The sequence below is a fragment of the Vulpes lagopus genome, chromosome 12 (genome assembly GCF_018345385.1).
Source record: "Vulpes lagopus strain Blue_001 chromosome 12, ASM1834538v1, whole genome shotgun sequence".
Classification (NCBI taxonomy): Eukaryota; Metazoa; Chordata; class Mammalia; order Carnivora; family Canidae; genus Vulpes; species Vulpes lagopus.
The window spans coordinates 57,766,545-57,779,618 of record NC_054835.1 but is presented as its reverse complement, the minus strand read 5'-3'; positions in this window follow the sequence as shown (position 1 = coordinate 57,779,618).

Here is a 13,074-nt window from a genome sequence, read left to right as displayed (position 1 = left end):
TGACCTAAAATAGAAGCCTGGCGGAGTGAGTCCCAGGGCTAGTGGTCAGGACTGAGGTCTAGCAGGGCGGCGGGGGCGGGTGGGGGTGGGGGGAGACCCGGGGGCCACGCAGGAGGTGGTGCCGGGTGCTGGGGACGCCCCGGGGTTGTCCTGGACGGTGGTCACGGGACGTGTTCCCTTTGCGGGGATGCACCAAGCTCCACCCTTGAGATCTGTGCCCTTGTCTGAATGTGTGTTGTATCTCAAGAAAAAGTGGCTTTCGATCTCTCTATGGGGAGGGGGGACACACGTGACGTTGGGTCAGAGGCGCACACCTGTCAAGCAGCTAAAGCTCGTGTGGTGACCTGTCCGGGGCGGGGCGGGGGTGGGGGGGATCACAGGACATCGCACCTGTCACGCCGCCCCGGACAAGAGGAAATCAGCGGCTCTGGATCTGAGCCCCAAGGGCCAGCAGGTAAGCACGTGGCTCGGTGTGCGTGGGGGCGAGGGCCAAGCGGGCCTGCACCTGGCGGGTGACACTGGGCCGGTTGTGTGGTCACAGGCCTGAGACAGCCGAGCCGGGCGGCCTCCTCGGGAACTTGGGCCTGGGCCTGGGCCTGGGCCTCGCGGAGAGTGTCCCAGCCCGCTTGGGATCTGCCGCCAGCCCCCTGCCTTGGGTCGGTGCCTTCCTGTAGCTCGTCGCCCCGGGCGCCGGGGCTGCCCGTCCCTCGAGCCGCAGGTCTGCCCAGCAACCCCCACAGTCGCCGAGAACACAGCAGCCACGTGATTTCATAACGTGCGTCCAGGTTAGACACCGGGAGAGTTCGGGGCCACCGATGCAGGGCTCCCTGCGGGGGGACGGGGCGCCCTCGGCGGTTCCGGCCGTTCCATGCCCTGCGGCGCGGCCAACGGCGGGTGGACAGAGGGCCTCAGCGGCGGCGGTGGGATGGCGCAGACCCAGCCTCGTTCCGTGTGGGCCTCCTGTTTTCCTCCATGATCCCAAAACAAAGGTGCTCTTGTTCCTCTCGCGTGTGGGGGGCTGCCGGCCAGTGCAGAGCCCAGGCGGCGGGAGAGGGGCACACAGCAGGCGGCCCGGGGGTGACTGCATGAGGCCGCGCCAAGACACCGGGGCCTCGTGGGGACTGTGAGCCACGCTCACGCCGGGCTTCGTCCTGTCTCAGCGAACGTCACTCTCAGGAAGACCCCAGGTCTGCGAGGGGGGGTGAACAGGTGGCGCACAGGTGGAGACTTTCGGGCAGGGCGACTATTCCGTATGCCGCTGTCGTGGTGAACGTACATCATCGTGTACGTGTGTCTGAACCCACACACTCTGTGCCACCAAGATGACCCCTAATGTAAACCTGGGCTCTAGTTATTATTATTTTTTTTTATGATAGTCACACAGAGAGAGAGAGAGAGAGGCAGAGACACAGGCAGAGGGAGAAGCAGGCTCCATGCACCGGGAGCCCGACGTGGGATTCGATCCCGGGTTTCCAGGATCGCGCCCTGGGCCAAAGTCAGGCGCCAAACTGCTGCGCCACCCAGGGATCCCTGGGCTCTAGTTAGTAATTAGATCCCGGTATTGGTTCCGTGAGCCATGGGCCAAATGTGTTTGTACCCCCAAATTCACACTGAGATCGTGCCCACCCCCCACGGGAGGTGATCGGGCCATGAGCGGGGGGCATGCATGTCGGGGTTAGTGCCCTGGTAAGTGAGGACCCGGGGGTCACCTGCCCCTCCCGCCTCCATGTGAGGTCACAGCAGGAAGACGTCCCACAGGCAGGAGGCGGACCCTCACCAGCCACCCCGAGGCCGCACCCTAACCTGGGGCTCGAAGCCTCCCGACCTGTGGGAAACACGGGCCACCACCCCGCCGGCCCCGAGGCATGTTCGTCACAGCGCCCTAGCGGACTATGACGCTGTGACCGACGTGTCGCGCTCCGTTAGGTGACGACAACACGGAACACGGTGGGGCGGGGGTGTGGGAAGTCTATACCATCTGCTCAGTTTTCTGTAAAACTAAACCCACCCTAAAAATTAAACCCTATTCAATAAAAAATAGCGAGTAATAAAGATTTAACGAAGGCTCCGCCGTCAATCCTAAGCAGGGCCCCCCCACCCCTTGTCCCAGCCCGCCTTGCCCGGCGCCCACAGCAGCTCCCCCCGCCACGGGGTCCCCACTTCGTCGCTCCATCCCGGCCGGTGCGTTCGACTCCCCCATCTTCTCCCCCCACCCACCCCTGCTTTCCTGATGGCTTCCTTAAGTTTCGTGTGCCCTTCCGCCCGCAAAGTTCTGCCTTTGCCAACACGAGAACAAGAAGCCAAGCTCGCCCCCACCCCGCACCCCCTGTCCCCCCTTTCCCGCCAACAACTCCCAGCCTGAGGCCAGGCCCGCAGACCCCCGGTCCCGAGGGCTGGAGTTGGGGCCGGTGGCATCTGTGCTCATACGCTGGAGGGTCGTCCTGCCTAAAGGGAGGTGATGGGCGTGAAGGAGCTGGTGGGGGCGCAGTGGGGAGCACTGGCCTCTGCCCTGGGGCCTTGCTGCTCAGATCTCGGGGGGCGAGTGAGTGTGGTTCTCCAACCAGCGGGGGTAGCCAGGTGCCACCAAAGCTCTTCTCCTGGGAGTGCATGGCTCGAGCCTTCGCCCCCTCTTCCCATCCTGATCCTGTGTCCCCCTGACAAGCCTGAGGAGCCGGCCCTGCCTGTGCAGGGAAAACCTGAGCCCTTAGCTGTCACCCCCCATCACCCCCCGCCCCCCGCCTCCCTTCAGAGCCCGGCAGCCCTACTGTACTTCCGTCCCTGCAGACTCACCTATTCATTTCGGATGAAGGGGCTCATACGAGCATACCCGGCTCGCTTCTGAGGCCCGTGCCCGGGAGGCAGGTGTCTGTGCTCCGCTCTCTTTAGGGCCACATAACATCCCATCTCACGGGTACACCGTGCCTTTACCCAGTCGTCATCTGGCGGCCACTGTGCTTGTTTCCTGCTCTTGTTCTAAGGCATCTACCATGCACACGTCAAAGCCTTCCCCAAGCACCGTCTGGCGCTCCCTGACTGGGCACCATGGTGTCCCCAGCCCCACTGGGATATCGCCGCCACCACTGCTACTGAGTCCCATCTACCAAGCTCCCACTATGTCTGGGCTCCCAAGGGTGCTCTTGCTCACGCCAACAAGTGGAAATCCCACTATAGCCCGACAATCCTGGGACGTGTTGTCGTTCCCATGTCATGGATGAGGAAGCCCGAGTCCCCCAGAAGTAAGGAGACTGGCCAAGGTCATGGTGGAAGGACAGAGCTGTACCCAGAGTCCTCCTGGTTCTTGGCCCTTTGGCATCGAACCCATCTTTCATTGGGCTTTGTGTACTCGTGGGCCCCCCAAGCTGCGGGGCTGTCGAGGATGAGGATGACGGCCCTCGGCCGTTGGTGTCAGCACGTGCGTGCCCAGGGCTCTTGCTGGTTTGCAGTCCGTGGGGGCTCCATGCTTTTTGTCTGCCCAGCATCCCCTCCCTCACCCCCCTCCTGGCTGGTGATGGGCACGTGCTTCAGGCCTGGCCAATCCGAGTCCTCAGTTCCACTGGCCGCCGAGACTGGCTCAGGGATGGGCACAGGATTCAAGGCTGGCCAATCAGAGCCTTCCTTGGGTATTTTGCCATAGCAACGGCTGAGGCCACCTGCTTACTCTTTGGGACTGGGAGCTATAAGGACCATCAAGCCTGGAGCTGCCACCACCGGCAGCTTCATCTCCCGCCTCCTGGGGAGAGCCCACATCAGAATGCCAGGCAGATGTTAGAAACGGTGCTGCGGGAAATTGTTCGGTGACCTGGAGAAGGATGTTCACGATGACTTCCTGGGCTTAACATAAGCAAGCTACAAAATAGGACATTACAATATCACCTGCTACCCACGCGTTGGTGTATGTATGAAAATATTCGTATATGCACACAGGTGCGATTTTTAAGGATGGATACAAGCTGCCAAAATATTAGCAGTTTTTTTTTTAAGATTTTATTTATTTATCCATGAGAGACACAGAGAGAGGGAGAAGCAGGCTCCATGCAGGGAGCCCGATGCGGGACTCGATCCCGGGATTCCAGGAGCATGACCTGGGCCAAAGGCAGACGCTCAACTGCTGAGCCACCCAGGCGTCCCAGCAGTGGTTCTTTCTGATTACATGAGTATTAGTTATATTTTTTCCTTTCTGTTCACCTGAACTTTGAAAACTCAGCCTGTACTTTTTAGAAATTGTTATTGTTGTTCTGTTTATTTTAAGCCAGAGCCTCTGCAGACCCCCTCAAAAAGGCATTTCTAGTGCATTCCTCCCAGGAGGCACTTTGGTTCAGACTGAGCCATGTAATTGGCCTTTTTAGAGCACACAGTGTTTCCAGCAATCTCATTTCCTGCCCCAGTCCTGGGCACCTCCCCACCTTGGGCCACTCTGCTCACCTGCCCCCGCCTCCCCACCCCTGGGCCTCCAGGACTGGCCGTCCAGCTGTGCCTGAGTGATGTCATCCCTCAGTGTCTTCCAGACCCTTGGAGAAAGCCAGACCTCCCCCCCCCCCCACTCGTCCTGCTGGGTGTTGTGTTTTCATTCTCAGTTCACAAGGAACCTGCAAAAAATATTTTCGTTGGCAGCTGATTAGGGAGTAGCAGCCCCAGACATGCCTTTCAGGCGACGTCCGAGTCTGGGGCATCTGCTGCCCTCCGCAGCTGCCGGGAGTCGTGGCCTTGGGCAAGGCCAGGGTTGGGGCCTCATCCATCCTGAGCAACGTTCAGGTATTGAGAGATCCCAAGGCTTGGGAGACAGCCCCCACAGTGTCCTTCTTGTGGATCAAACCTCTCCCGGGCCAACGGCCAGACCCTGACGACCTTTTCCCAATGGTCAAAAGGAGAGGATACAGGCCCTCCAAGAGGGAGGGAGGGCACCTGCTCTGAAGGGACCATTCTCCCTCTCCTTCGGATCCAGGCCCTGTCCACCCAGTTGGTGCTGGTGGCCACAGCCACTGAGCTGTGTGTGGGTGGTCACTGGACCCTGTCTGGCCCGTCAGAGCCACACTCAGGAGGAGAATGGACTGATGTTTGAACCGAAGGGCCAGCCGGTTGTGGCGGGGCAGCCAGGCTGAGCTGCAGAAACACAGGGTTGCCAGCGAGAGGCAAGGGGCTGGGCCGGGCCACCCAGGGGAGCCAGAGGAGGAAGATGGAGGAGGAGCCTCAAGGGCTCTCAGGTCCTCGACATAACAGCTGCACCCATCAGCCTCAGGACGTTCTCTGCATCCTTCGAATAAAGCCCACTTTAGTTCAACCATCTCACCTGGGTGTTTATTCCTTTAGAGCCCAAAGACCCAGGCGGGTTATGCTCAGGGCACCAGAGCCCAAGGGGAGGGAGCCCTCTTCCTGTTCCTCCCATTGGCTGGGAGGCTCCCAAGGGCCTTGAGTTCTTGAAGAAAGTGCTTGTCTATGTCCGGACATTTCCCCCAACCTCGGTGTCCAGGGAATGGGTTTGGAGCAGAAGGGCCTTCTGGATTATGAGCGAAAGTCACTGGGCAGCCGGGTTCAAAGGACCCTAAAAAATATGCTGATTGGGCAGTGGCTGGCGGGAAAAGGTAACAGGTTTTAGAGTGCGGCAGATTTGGCTTTGAATCCTGGCTCCAGCAGCTTCCAAATAATGCAAGCTGCTTTTTTTTGTTTTTTTTTGTTTTTTTTGTTTGCTTGTTCCCTGGTCCCTTCCCACCAATGGCATCCAGGACTTGCCGTGTGTCGGACACTGTCCTGCAGCTCCTCTGGACAGTTCGGCTGGGAGGATGCCATTCCGCAGACAAGGAAGCAGCGATGGCTGAGGATAAGCATCATGCCCAGGGCTTGCAGTTGGTGATGAGAGATAAACCCTGGTTCAACTGATTCCGGGGAGCTGGTTTTGCCCAAAGAGAAGAACAAAGAAGTCTGGCGCTGAGATAAGCCCTCATCAAATTTAAAAAGTTCATGTGCGTCTCTACACAGAGGAAGAACAGATAACCCCTGAAACAAACAAGCAAACACCCAAACTTCTCTTTCCCAATTGACACAGGAACTACAATGTCTGGGGTTGGCTTCAGGATAACGGGCCGGGGCCGGGGCCGGGCCGACGGCCTGATGGTTTTCAAAGCCGGGCACCGTCCTCGTGGCTGGGCGAGCGCCGGCCTGTTCTCTCTCTGCGGGAATGTGCTTGCAAGTTGTCATAACAAATGTTTTTTTTTTTTTTTAAGTAGCAAAAGGGGCAGGGCCAGGGTGGAGGAGGATCCCCTGAAGGATGTCAAGGTGCAGGGAGCCCCGCAGGGAAGGGCACCGGAGCCGCGCCCCCTCCCCAGCCTCTCCCTGTTGACTCCCTTGTGGTCCAGAACCCTCGGCTGAGTAATAAATGCGCGCTCTCGACGGGACACGTGTTTCCAATCACTCTGCTCGGCAGTGAGTCACCACGACAGCTGCTGCCTGCCCGTCTCCCACCTCTTACCTTCAGAGCCTCCATGACGACAGCCCAGGCCCCGCTCCCAGCCCAGGTCTGCGCCTGGCCCCGGCCCCAGCCCCCCGCACAGCCCCTGCCTCCTCACACCTGGGCGCCTTCACGCAGGTCCGTCCTTCCACCTGGAACGGTGTCCTCCCCGCCGGCCCCCGCCCCTGATGGGATGGCTCTTACCATTGTCCGGGTCTCATTTATCCCAGGCAGCCACTGCCCCCCCTCCACTGCCCCCCGGGACCCCGCGGATGCCCCTGCTCTACCATCCAGCACCCACACCCACTCGTAATTCCTTCTGTAGGTGTTCCTGGTCCTTCCAGACCCCTGGCACCTGCAGGGCCCTGGCACATACTCATCGAACAGGTGAATGAACGAACAAATGAGCTATAACCTGAAGAAGCAGGGAGTTGTGGAAAAGGCACAAAAACAAGTAACCTTTTAGAGAACACACAAGGAGCCTGAGGAGTCCAGGCAATGGGATAGGAGGGGGCTCTCTGCCCCTTATAGGGCACCCCGCTGTCCACACAACTTCAGCTGGGCACCTCCCTGGGCTGGAAATCACTCACAGGCCTCGACTGGAGGGATCTCAGGCCACATCCCGGCTCAGTGGGGAAGGAGTGCCGGGGTCTGGCCCGAGCCCAGCCCGGGCTTCCAGGGGTCATGGGGTGGAGCACCCGGGCATCCCCCCACTTCCCCAAGGAGTCAGACCACCGTCTGATGTGATGGGGAGCACTGATGGGAACCGTGCGGGGACATCACCCACCCAGACCCCAGTGCCTCCCCCGCGGGCATCCAGGGCACACCCGTGAGGGGTGGCTGAGTGGTGGCAGGAGAAAGCAGGGGCATGGGTGGTTGGCTCTTGGCCGTGTTCCGGGGACCAGGACGGCCAGGACAGAGCCAGGGTCCCCCCAGGAAGGCTAGAGAAGCACCAAGACACAGAGTAGAACGGTTCACCTGGTCGCGCTTGCACCTATAGGGTCGGACAGGCCAGGGAGATGCCGGCACCAGAGTGAGCAACTGCCTTTTGGGCCGTCCTGCCTGGGGAGCTGGGCAGGCTGTCCTGGCCGAGGAGGGCGCGAGGCGCCAGTGAGCCTCACCCAAATGCCAGCAAACAGCTGGAGATGGCGGTAAGGACCCAAAACTCGCTTTCCAAGGAGCCGGGTCCCTCCTTGCCTTTCTCATGGCTCTGCCGCCTTCTGGTCCTGCCGGTGACCAGAGCCACCCCAAACCCTGCTCTTCCTGTTGCCTGGCATTTCAGGGCAAGCTTGAAGGAGCGCCTTTGGGAATCCCCCACCACCACCCTCACCCTCACCCTCACCCCATCCCGCCCCGGAGGGCATCCAGGGCATGGCCTAGGCTGGGATCTGAAGGTGACATGAGAGCCTGGGCAGGGAGCGGACGCTGCTGGCCACGCCAAGACCCCGCGGCATTCCCGAGGAGAGAGACCTGGGGAGAGAGGAGAGCAGGCCAGGCAGGAACAGAGGAAGAAAACTAGGATGGGGAGAGCGAAGGAGAGAGAAAGAGGAAATTCCTGGGCACAGTCCTAATCATAGCCTTGAAATGAAATTTACTGCTGCACTCAGCACGGGCCGCCAGCCAGCGCTGCCAAACCAGCCCCCGTCTGTTTGGATTAGGCGATGACATCATGGCCGTGGCCCGTCACTGCCAGCACCGAAGAAGAAAGGGATGGCGCGGGGAACCTGAGCCTCCAGCCCGGGCTTCCAGGGGAGGGAACCTGAAACCAGCAGCAGCCAGCCTCCGCGCCCCCGCCGCGCAGGCCCGCCAGTCCCCGTCCTCTGTCCGCCCCGTCGCCGGCCAGCCCAGGCGGCCTCCGGGAGCAGCGGGCCAGGGACGGATGGAGGAGCGTCGGTTCCCGGCCCGGCTCGCTGGCCCCATCCCCGAGCCTCCCGCCCGTGGGACGAGGCACATGACACAGGCCCGGGCCAGAGGCGGTGGCCTGGGCCCAGGGACCCGGAGCGGCAGCGGCGGGGCTCGTCCTCGGGGCTTGGTGGGAGCGAAGTGCAGGGGTGGGCGCGAGGAGAGCCCGGGCGTTGGGGGCCTGCTCCCCGCAGCACGCAGGCGGCCTCGGGGGCCAGGCCGGGCCCACGCCGAGTCCAGGTGGAACAGCGTCTGCGGGGGCTTCGCCCAGGGGACGCGGTGGTGGCGCCAGCCGGCCTGCCGGGGGACGTGAGTGAGCCGCCGTCTCTCCCAGACGGCACAGATGTGGCCGCCACTTCAAGCCAGTGACTTCATGGGCCTGCCGCTCACCAGGGCCGGCCTCCCTCCCTCTCTCTGGAGCTCCTCTAGGCTGGATCAGAGCAGCGTGGCGGCGGGCGGGCGGCGCTGGGACTGTGCCCGGCCTGTGCAGGCTGCGCGCCCTGGAGCGGGCGGGGGGCACAAGGTGGGTGCCCAGCTCACTGCCTTCCCTATGGGGCGCCCGGGAAGGGGACGGGGGTTCCTGGAGGGGTGGCAGAGGGGCCAAGCCCCCCCCACCTGGGGAGACAGTGTAAGCCAGTGCCAGGGGTGCCGCGGCGAAGGGAAGCCCCGAGGAAGGCAGGAGCCAAGGGCGGTGTGGGGGGCGGGGGGGGGGCGATCGCCAAGGCAAAGGCCTGGGGGTGGGGGGCCGCTGGGACCAGGGCAAAGTCCAGCCAAGACCCGCACTTCTGCCCCAGGAGCTCTCCGTTATGGAGCTGAAGCATCCCCTTGGAGCCCAGGGGCAGGACACGATGCTCACCCAGGTCCCCACCACCTGGTGACACTCTCCACGAGCTTTGTGGCAGACTCCCTCTTACTGGTGTGGCTCGGCCCTCGCGTGTATGTAACATCATGTAAATGAAATATTACGTGTGCTGTTTTCTCATGGACACTTGCAGGAAAAAAAAAAAAAACCAACCCTTTAAACATCGTCTGCCCTCCCCGTCTCCCTGGAGAGCCAACGTGGACAGACTGGTACGCCATCCCGTGTGCCCTGGTGCAGGTCACGGGCTGGCACGGCTACCCCCCCCCCCACATGCACTCGTGTTGGCGCTACAGGAATTGAGGCTTGTTTATCTCTCTCTGCATTTTGCTTTCTCAAGTCCAGAGATTTTTATCAAGCTTCCCTTTGCTGGTGGAGATCAACCAGGCGGTTTCGCTCTCACTCAGGGACATTAGGCAATGTCTGAGGATGTGTTTGGTTGTCAGAACTCGGGGGGTGCCCTTGGCATTTAGAGGGTGGAGGCCAGCGATGTTGCTCAACACCCACAGTGCGCAGGGCGTGCTCCCCCTGCCCCCACCCCGCCCCCGCCCCTGCAGGAGAACAGTCTGGCCCGGAGGTCAGCGCCCCTGAGGCAGGGAAGTCAGCCCCGGCCCAAGACGGCTCCTAAGGTCCTTAATGAAGTGAATGGATGTGGAAGGTCCTTGGAGCGTCCACCGCTGGCCACGAGCACGCTAACTGTGCAGGGAACTGCAGCCCATCTCCAGGCCGCAGTCGGCCCTGCCTCTTCTTGACTCACCTTCTTGTCATCGTGGATGTTCTGTGGTCAACAGCCCTGGCCAAGGAACATGAGGAACAGATATCTGGGCTGGGGGGACACCACCTGCCCATGTGGCCGTGAGTCAGACGCCCAGACTGGACGGGGGCCCATGGTGATCCCGATGGCCTCTCCGAGAGCCACGCAACCCACCACCCCGGAAACCTCCCAGATAGCCAGGCGCACGGATGTCCCCCACCTCCGCGCACGGCCGCCCACTCCCCACCGCCCCACCTAGAGCGGTCCGAGGCACTCCCGCCCTTTTGCATCTAGCTTCCCCGGGCCTGTGGGGCCAGTTTTAATGCCCGTACGCCGTGGAGCGTCTGGCTCCCTGGAACCTGCCAGAAGGAGTGTGAAGCCCTCAGTCCCACTCCAGCTGTCTCCAGGGAGAGAACGCTCCACACTGGCTCCACACTCGGGAGGGAGTAGATCTTCTCCAAGTGGAGAGAGTGAGTCTATGGAGAAGACCCACCTCCGGTGGGCGCCCTCCCCCAGGGCTGGGTGGACACAGCCTGCTCCGGCAGGGCCTCCTGCCCGAGGCCTGGGAGGTCACCCTGACTCTGTGTACCTGACAGAGCAACAGGGAGGAGGCCCTGGTATTTCCTCCTGGCCCCGGTCAGTGTTGATCCTGCCAAGCAGAGTCCAGGACATGTCTGCTGGGCGTGCCCCGCTCTGAGTGGGATGGGTGACAGCTCTGCTGCGCTCTGCGCTGGAAACATCCCTTGGTGGGGGAGGCAGGCGCAGGGCGGATGTTTCTGGGGGTCAGCGGTGGGGCCCAGGAATGTGGTCCCCTGGAAGGCCCTGGAAGGCCCCCTCCCCAGCTGGCCTGGCAGGTGCAGGCCCCCTCCTGTCTATCCTGACTCAGGCGGGAGTCAGGCCCTGGGGAGGATTCAAGCTGACGTCCAGCAGGCCGTCATCAGAATGGATCTCCTGCATGGCCCCCCCACTGGCCCACTCCCCGGTATCAAGGTAGAGGAGGCTGGTTAGCAGCGAGCCCCAGGAGGTGGGGGGAGGCGTCCTGACCCTGCCCTCCTCCTCAGGGAGGAGCTCTTGCCCCGAGGTCACCTTGCCTTGTCAAGCCCTCTTGGCCATGGAGAGGAGAGCCCGTAGAAGACCTTCTTGTGGTTGCGAGCGGCCAGATTCCGATCCCCTCCTATCCTCAGTACATTCCTTATCTGAGGCTCGGTTTCCTTGGTTTTGAGATGGAAGATACCACCTGGAAGAGCAGGTCAAGGATGGGAAGAAGAACAGAGAGGGAGGGCCATAGGAGCCAAGGCTGCTGCGGGCATCAGGTGGCAGTCAGATGGCTGGGGTGGGGGACGCGGGGCTGGGGGAGGAGCCTGGGTTTCAGGGACTGCTCTGTCCCTTCACCTGCTGCACCATCATGAGAGTCATCTGATGCGTTGCTGCCTCGTGGTAACAGCGCACATGCACCAGATTTGAGAGGGCGGACCAGCCATTCAGAGGAATCCACTGGGAAGGGGGTTTAATGGCCATTTCACGGACGGGGAGGCAGAAGCTTGGCGGGCTGGCGAGGGGGCTGGGCTGCTGTGTCTGAGTCATGCTCGCCCCCTCTGCACGCCCCCCCTCCATCCTTACAGACGGACCTGCCCTGCCCCTCTGCTCAAAACCCGCCAAAAGCTCCCAACTCACTCAAAATAAAATGTGTGCCCCCTCCCCTCCCAGCCCCCCTGACAACAAGTGGGTCCTAGCTGGTTCCCTTCCTCATGTTCCTCCTCCTTCACTGGCTCAGGGGTCTTTCTACCCACTGCCCCTGGGACTTTTGTCTGTTCTGTGGATTTCTTTTCTTTTTTTAACATTTTGTTTATTTATTTTGAGAGAGAGAGAGCGAGTACAAGTGAGAGTGAGGGGCAGAGGGCAAGGGAGGAGCAGATTCCTCACTGAGCAGGGAGCCCAATGTGGGGCTCTATCCCAGGATCCCTGGATCACAACCCGGAGCCGAAGGCAGATGCTTAACCGACTGAGCCACCCAGGCGCCCTGTTCTGAATTTCTGAATACCCTGCTTTTAGGATAGCATCTGCATCCCCCGTAGATGCACCAGAAAGCACTGCTGATGGAAGGAAGGGAGGCGGGCAGGCAGGTAGGCCAGGTCCCTTATTTCCACCCCCATGCAATAGCCATCTGCCCGCCCCCCAATCTTGTGCCACCATCAAACCTACCTCCAGGGTAGTTATCACCCTCGTGTGTACTTGATTGCTTATGCGTGTATCTCACCCGTTGGACAAGGCGTCCCCAGGTTATCTGTTTCTCTCATATGCTGACAAATCGACTTGGGATTCTGTAAAGTTCAAGTGCACTTTGACATTTTATTCCACTTGTAATAAAGAAAGACGGAGGGGGAAAGGCAGATGCAGCCGTCGTGTTATAATGTTCTGAACCAACGACTAAAAAGTTAGCACCCCACCTCACTTCAAAACGACACAACTCTATTTGACCTGGACAAAAGCTGAAAAAGTGATTTTGGATTTGGCAGGGTACTAAAAATAACCACTCTGCCTATCTAACTTTGCTCCCAGTTGTGTGCTGCAAAGTACACGTAAACAGAGAGAAACCGTTTTGGTTTTTTGGTTTTTTTTCCCCAGCCTTCCAGTGTTTTACAGTTTCCTATGGCGAGTCGGCACCACACAGCTTAGTGGCCAATTACTCGCAATGGTGTCATTCTCGGTTGTCAGCCGTCCAGCTAGATTACAGACGTCCTGTGGGCAAGAGCAGGGTCCTGTGTATAAGAGCACCGACCACAAGGGGCCCAGGGCAGCCTCGGTGACAGGCGCACGGTGGCCACACTTCACAGGCTTTTCTGCACCTGGGAGATCCGGCCTTTCTGGGAACACAGAACTGTTTTGGGGGGTGGAAGTCCTCAGTCCCACATTCGTGGGCTAAAGCAGAACTGTGTGAGCAGAGCCCAGCAAATGCTTCCCTCCAATCGCACCGCCTCCTGGACTCCTAGGCCCACCCCCCCGGCTCTTGTTGGCTGGTCAAAAATATGGCCAGTTTATATAAAATCCTGTTTTGTTCATAGTAACCACTCCCCCTCCCCCTCTGTCTGAACTGGCCAAGCTCGCTTAAAATTCTAA